General features: G+C 49.5%; 1 long non-coding RNA gene across 1 annotated transcript; it reads right to left on the reverse strand.

Annotated features, from left to right (window-relative positions):
* Positions 1–660: 660 nt before the first annotated feature.
* Positions 661–3889, reverse strand: LOC125535137 (uncharacterized). Its single transcript, XR_015615547.1, has 3 exons — positions 3478–3889; positions 2270–2344; positions 661–964 (listed from the first exon to the last, which is right to left on the reverse strand). It is a non-coding gene; the product is annotated as an uncharacterized LOC125535137 (long non-coding RNA).
* Between the last annotated feature and the right edge of the window lie 4048 nt (positions 3890–7937).

The raw sequence follows: 7937 nt of genomic DNA on the forward strand, positions 1-7937 counted from the left end.
AGGTTTCCAGGCATTGATTGACCCACTCCATTTGTCCATCCGTCCGAGGGTGTCGTGCAGTACTCATGCGAAGCTTGGTATGAGTGAGGTGAAAGAGCTCCTTCCACAGAGTGCTGGTGAAGACCGGATCACAATCCAAGACGATGGACTCTGGTAACCCATGGAGCTTGTAAATGTGCGACACAAAGGCCTGCGCCACTTGAAAAGCTATGAAGGGGTGAGATAAAGCAACAAAATGGGCATACTGGGAGAACTTGTCGACGACCACAAGAATGGAGTTAAACCCCGAGGACCGAGGAAGGCCTTCGACGAAGTCCATTGTGACCATTTGCCATGCCTGGGTCGACACTGGAAGTGGCTCGAGGAGGCCGGGATGACGAACCCGCTCCGGTTTGGCTTGCTTGCAAGTTTGACACGCCTCCACAAACAGCCGGACATGATGTTTGAGCCCCGGCCAAGTGAACAGGCGCCTGGCGCGTCGGTAGGTCGTGTTAAACCCAGAATGGCCTCTGATCGCTCAGGTGTGTAACGCTTCCAACACTTGTTTTTGGAGGGGCACATTATCTCTGTGAGGCCCTCGATTTGATCGTACACTAATCATACACACAAACTTGCACGATCAAGATCAGGGACTCACGGGAAGATATCACAACACAACTCTACAAATAAAATAAGTCATACGACCATCATATTACAATCCAGGGGCCTCGAGGGCTCGAATACAAGAGCTCGATCATAGACGAGTTAGCGGAAGCAACAATATCTGAGTACAGACATAAGTAAACAAGTTGCCATAAGATGGCTAGCACAAACTGAGATACATATCAGAAGAGGCGCAAGCCTCCTGCCTGGGATCCTCCTAAACTACTCCTGATCGTCGTCAGAGGCCTGTACGTAGTAGTAGGCACCTCCAGTGTAGTAGGAGTTCCACCGACGGTGGCGTCTGGCTCCTGGACTCCAATGTCTGGTCGCAACAACCGGGTATAAAAAGGGGAAAAGGGGGGAGCAAAGCAACCATGAGTACTCATCCAAAGTACTCGCAAGCAAGGAGCTACACTACATATGCATTGGTATCAATGAAAGGGGTAGTATATGTGGACTGAACTGCAGAATGCCGGAATAAGAGGGGAATAGCTAGTCCTATCGAAGACTATGCTTCTGGCAGCCTCCATCTTGAAGCAGAAGAAGAGAGTAGATGGTAACCAAGTATCACCGCATAGCATAATCCTACCCGGTGTTCCTTCCCTCGTCGCCCTATGAGAGAGCGATCACCGGGTTGTATCTGGCACTTGGAAGGGTGTATTTTATTAAGTATCCGGTTCTAGTTGTCATAAGGTCAAGGTACAACTCCGGGTCGTCCTTTTACCAAGGGACACGGCTATTCGAATAGATAAACTTCCCTGCAGGGGTGCACCACATTTCCCAACACGCTCGATCCCCTTTGGACGGACACACTTTCCTGGGTCATGCCCAGCCTCCAAAGATCAACACGTCGTAGCCCCACCTAGGCACAACAGAGAGGTCAGCACGCTGGTCTAAATCCTATGGCGCAGGGGTCTTGGCCCATCGCCCATTGCACATCTGCACGTTGCGAACGCGGACGGTAAGCAGACCTAGCCTCCCTAATACAAGAGCAGGCATTCCAGTTCAATCCGGCACGCGCCGCTCAGTCGTTGACGTCAAGAAGGCTTCGGCTGATACCACGACGTTGAGTGCCCATAACTGTTCCCGCGTAGTTGGTTAGTGCGTATAGGCCAGTGGCCAGACTCAGATCAAATACCAAGATCTCGTTAAGCGTGTTAATTGATGTAACCACGGACACCGACCAGGGCAAGGCCCACCTCTCACATAGGTGGTCTCAACCTGTCCTGTCGCTCTGCCATAAAGATCCACACAGAGGGCCGTCGGGAAAGTATGTCCTTTCAGCCCCGAATCCGTGAATCAACCGCGGGTACTCAACGAGCCAACCCGACTTTAGTCACCACATGTATCATATATAATATGTATGTAAGTATATACCCGTGATCACTTCCCGAGTGATCACGGCCCGGTAGTATAGCATGGCAGACGGACAAGAATGTAGGGCCACTGATGAATACTAGCATCCTATACTAAGCATTTAGGATTGCAGGTAAAGGTAACAACAGTAGTAGCAAAGACAGGCTATGCATCAGGATAGGATTAACGGAAAGCAGTAACATACTACACTACTCTAATGCAAGCAGTAGAGAGAAGAATAGGCGATATCTGGTGATCAAGGGGGGCTTGCCTGGTTGCTCTGGCAAGTAGGGGTCGTCAACAACGTAGTCGGTCGGGGCACCAACAGCGGCGTCAGTCTCGTAGTCTACCAAAGAGAAGAGGGGGAAGAAACAATGAATACAAGGCAAACAGGTGCATATCGATGCATGACATGACAAGTAACGGTGCTAGGTGTGCCCTAACACAGTAGGAGGTGATACCGGCGAAGGGGGAAAACAACCACGAAAGTATCCCCGGTGTTTCGCATTTTCGGACAAACGAACCGGTGGGGGAAAGTTGCGTGTTCGCTATGCTAGGGATGTGTGGTGGACGAATGGGCTACGTATCCGGATTCGTCTCTTCGTTCTGAGCAACTTTCATGTACAAAGTTTTTTCATCCGAGCTATAGTTTATTTTATAATAATTTTCAAAGTTTTATTGAATTTCTAAGGTTATTTAATTTCGAAATAATAACAGAATGCTTTTGTTTATCTCTAGTCTAGACAGAGTGGATGACAGATGGGGTCGAGGGGGTCCAGTCAACTGTTGACCAGTCAACAGTTGACTGGTCAACTAGGTCATGGGTCCTAGATGTCATTGACTGGTAATTATTTAATTTAACCAATTTGATTTATATATCATTGGGTCCCACATGTCATTGGGTAAGCACTACTAATTAAAACCAAATTAGTCTAAACAAGGGTTAGTGCTAATTGAAATTAGTGCCTAATCTACGCAGGGGCCGACCCATCTAGCGGAGGCAACAGCCGGCTGGCTGGCACACACGCGCGGCCGCTTGGCGTGCCGCGACTGCGGCCATGGGGCTGCTCGGCCGAGGCAGCAGCTAGCGCGGACCTGCGTGAGTGCGGGCGGAGCGTGGCCAGGGCGCGCGGGTCGAAGGAGCACAGGCAGGGGGTGGGTGCTCGTGTTTGGGCATGGCAAAGCGGGAGGCAGCGATGGGAGTGGCCGGCAGCAGCAGAAGAAGCAGGCAGCGGACGCAACAGGGAAGGGAGGAGCAGGGCGCGGCCTCGACCGGCGGGGCTCCAACGGGACGGCCGGGGGGGGGGGGGGGGGGGGGTGCGGGGGCGCGCGCTGGGCACGGCTCGGCGCGGGGGGACGCGAGCTTCAGAGAACTCCGGGCACGGCAACAAAACCGTGGGGACGGCGCTAACACGGGATTAACACCGGGGGGGGGGGGGGGGGGGGGGGTGTGGGACAAGGGGAATCGGCATTGCTCACCAAGGGAGGGTTGGCGGCGAGCTCGGATCGGTCGGCGTGTGCCGGAGCGCGAGGAACAGCTGTGGGCGCCCATGGCCGAAGGGGATGGGTCGATGGCGGCGGCTCCAGGGCGCTCCAGCTCGAGTAGATTCAAGTAGAGAACGAATACGAAGAGGCCAGTCTCCTGGACATCTTCTGGCGCCGTGGGGAGGCTCTGGTGCACGGCATCGATGTCGACATGGTGACGGCAGCGAGCGGCTGAGCTTGGGAGGGAGAGCATGGGGGGTGCGAGGGGAAAGGGATGGCCTAGGGTTCGGTCGAGGGTTCCTGGGTCCTCCTTATCCTCTCCTCGATCACGTGTAGCAGCACACGTCGAGCATCGGCCGGTGGAGAGGCATCCGAGGGCAGCCATGGCGACACGCAGGGAGAGAGGTAGGAGGCGTCTCCTGTTGGGCTGGGCCAACCACTGTACACTTACGACCCAGACCAACCGGTAAGTTATACTCCTTTTCTTACTTTCCCATTTTTCTAATTTGTCTTTACTGTTTTGTATTTCTTTTGACCTCAAATGATTTTTTTGCTACATATGAGATCTCACATATAAATCAAAAGGCAATAAATCTAGAGTGGCTCATGAGTTTGGGGACAAAAAAATTAGGTTTATATTTAATTGGTTATTTTAACTTCTATTGGACCTCTTATTAATTTTCTAGGAGTTTATTTGTGATACAAATGAAGTTGGTTTCAACATGAAAATTAGTTGGTGAATATTTGCATCTTGACGAACATTTTTATTCTACTGTTTGAAGAAAAAAATTGTCTTGCAATTTAAATTTGAATTTGGACGGAATCTGAATCGAAGTGAGATTAACAACAGTAACTGCGATGACGTGGCATCATTAGCGGGGATCACTGTAGCTTAATTATCTGGGCGTCACAATTCTCCTCCACTACAAGAAATCTCGTCCCGAGATTTAAGAGGGGAGCAAGGGGGGAAGAATAGGTTACGAAATTCTAATGATTCTTCTTGGTCTTGGTTGCTCTTCTCGAAGAGGTCGATCCATTACATTGATGTCTTCATTTCCCTGCTCCAGGTCATCATGATGAAACCGTCATCCTATCTTCAAAAACTCCATCGTATTTACGAAAGAATAGGGGGGGGGGTATTTGGGGGGGGACCTTTGCACGGTTGACTAACTCGTAGATAACATCAGGGAAGGTGGCGGAAAGTAACTCTTGAATTGAAACTTAAGAAGATATCGAGAGCAAAGTAAGGAGGTACCATGAGATGTTTCAAGCGGGCAGGCAATCGTTTGATGCCAGAAACAGGGCGTGAAAGGGGTTCAAAGCAACGGGAATAAGTATTATGTCCCATACCAGAATTGATGATCTCTCGGATGGTGGCTCGTGAATTACATACGAGGTCATGCGCGAGGAATAACTTTGGAAACAGGGGGTGTACAGGAGAGTCAGGTTTCAATCCCGTGGAACTGTGGGTTATGGGCCCACCATGTGGGTTAAAAGTAGAAAGGGCGGTGATATTTTGCACATTCATGATAACAAGGCATGTCAGAGGATAGCCTATCAATTATGTCGGCAACGTCGGTACCAAGGGCGAGGGATGAAGAGAACCATCTTCCTGCTCATTGAACGAGGCGGACCAATAGGCAAAGTTCTCGTCCATCGGTGGCTACCAGAATGTCATCAACAATAGTAACAGGGTCTTGCTAATAGAATTGTACAACGAGGGGTTTACATAAGCAGGATAATATTACTGCTTAGATCATATATATCACAAGGAAGGTTAAATCAAACAATGGAAAGGAAAATATGATTATCAGACTAAACAGAACAATGGAAAGGAAAAGGTGTTAAAACACATATTCCAGGGGTATATCCTTCCCAAGGACAAGCAGAGCAGGATATCCATGACATGATAGAAAGTAGAAAACCATTTAGGTAAATGGGAGAGGAATTTTCTGTCACAGCCCTAGAATTTGTTTGTAATTAGTTGCATTTGAGAGCATCATGCATCATGTCTAAATTCTGAAAGTTAAATTGAGGTTAGTTGAAACCCTTAGAAGTCACTTTAGAAATAATCAACATTAAAATCTTTTCGAATGGGTCCAAGAAAATGTTCATGTTTCTCTTTGAAAATATTGGCCAGAACTAAAATTCAAACCAATATTTTCAGGAGCTCATAAATATTTATTTTGGGCATTTGGAATTAATTCAATAATTATTTGTATTGGATTTATATTTGATATATTTCAAATATGATCCAATAATTCTGGAAATTGTTGTGGGGCTTTATATTAATGTCAGTAGTCCACACAGCAATTTACAGAAGCTCAAAAAAATGATTTGGGTTAAAAATCAAATCAAAATAGAGTTACAGAAAAATAGAAAACAGAAAACAAAATAGAAAAAAGGGGAGAGAGGCTTACCTGAGCCACTTACCTGGCCTGCACTGTGTTGGCCCAACACTGTTGGCCCAGCCCATCTCTCTCCCTTGTCTTCTTCCAGCTCACGCCAGAAGGACTGGAGCGCGCGTGGCCGACGCCCGCCGGCACACGCCCGACCACCACCAGCCTGCCTGCTCGCTCTGGACGGCTCTGGACGATGCCATGCGACCCCCGACCCTTCTCTCACTCTCCTCGCTCCTTTCCCTCCTCTACCTCTCTCCCTCGCACGCGTTGAGCGCAGCCGTCGCTGCCGCTCACTGCCGCCGCGGCCACTGCCACTGCCTAGCGTCGCCACCGTGTTCCAGAGATCCGCCACCGTCTCCTATGCCTTCCCGACGACCCACGTGCCGCCGGACGCCCCCGAGTGCTCTCCCCGTCGTCTTCTTCAACCCCGGACGCTGGAGATCACCATCGCCGCTCCGCTCTCTTCGGTGCTTCCCCAACCTCACCGACGACGCCATCGAGTTCACCGTGAGCTCCTGTCCGTTCTCCCCCCTTTGTTTTGCTCATTCCCGTGACGTAGCACCCTCGTCCGCGAGCTCCGAGCTTCGGCCGCCGCCATGGCCGACGAGCTCCATGCTCCTGCGCTCTCTCGCTCGCCCCAGCACCATCAACATGCTCACCGCGTCCCCAGGAAGTTAACGCGCCGCGCCATTTGCTCCAGCTCTCGCTGAAACCCCGCACCCGCTCGAGGCCGAGCTCCGCCGCTGCTAAACCCCGACGCCGGCGACACACCTGGCCACCCCAGGACTGCCCGACGCCACCAAGCTACGCGCCTCGCTGCGCCATTTCCAACAAGCCCAGCCGCACGACCCCTCGTCGCCAGAGTTGGCCGGACGGGCAACTCCGACGTGCCCCGCTTACGCCGGCGATTAGCCGCCGGCTAATCCCCGTTTAAGCTACTAATTAACCCTCCTGTGCGACTGACATTTGGGCCCCACACCCTAATTAAACCCCGGGTTAAAATAGTCTAGTTTAATTAACCCCTGTTAACCAGTGTGTCTATGACATGCGGGACCCACTTTTCCATTTTGACTGTGTTGACTTGCCGGCGCAAGCCTGACACGGTGCTGACGTCATAAACACATTTCCTGGTATTTTCTTATTTAGAAACAAATCTGAAAATTCCAGAAAATGCCCAAAACTTCTAAAATTCATAGAACATTATCTATAACTCCAAATAAGATAAATTATATATGAAAAATTATCAGAAAAATTCAAGGAATCTATCTGTACCATTTTCATGCATGTTTGAACAATGTTTGTCCTCTGCTTTGAACAAAACAAATAAAGGGCATTTAAATAATCATATATGGAGTTGGAATTTGAATAATGTATTCAAACCAACTTCATTTAAATCATAGCTAGATGTGCATTAGCTCAAATCACAGCATGTTGCCATGTCATGATCATGCATCATATTGTGGCATTGCATTGATTGTGTTCTTTCTCATTGCCGGTGTTTGTCCCCTCTCGATAGACGTGGTTCCGACGATGAGATCGATGACACCGATGAAGAACTATACTATCTTCAGAAGTGCCAGGCAAGCAAAACCCCCCTTGTTCATTCCGATACAATCCCACTCTCTCGCTCTTGCTCTCTTTTACCGCATTAGGACAACAGCGATTCAACTGTTACATGCTGCGGTAGTTGAACCCCTTTCCTCTGCATGACCTGTCATTGCCACAGTAAATAGATGAAACCCACTAGTATGAGTAGGAGTTGTTTGAGCCCTAATGTTCCTACTCATTCATGCTTGTTTGTCATGCCTGCTACTGCTTAGAGTTGAGTCAGGTCTGATTCATCGGGAATGAATTGGAACGTGGTGAACATGTCCTACCGTTGAGAGCTAAGTGTGTGAACACGATTTGGTAAAGGTAGCGGTGAGAGGCCATGTAGGAGTACATGGTGGGTTGTCTCATTGCAGCCATCCTTAGGAACTGAGTTCTGTGTTTGTGATCCATGAACAGTTACTACCACACATTGGGTTCCGGTAACTCGACCCCTCTCGGCTT

Source organism: Triticum urartu, chromosome 2A (genome assembly GCF_056163025.1).
Source record: "Triticum urartu cultivar PI428250 chromosome 2A, HENAU_Tu73, whole genome shotgun sequence".
Classification (NCBI taxonomy): Eukaryota; Viridiplantae; Streptophyta; class Magnoliopsida; order Poales; family Poaceae; genus Triticum; species Triticum urartu.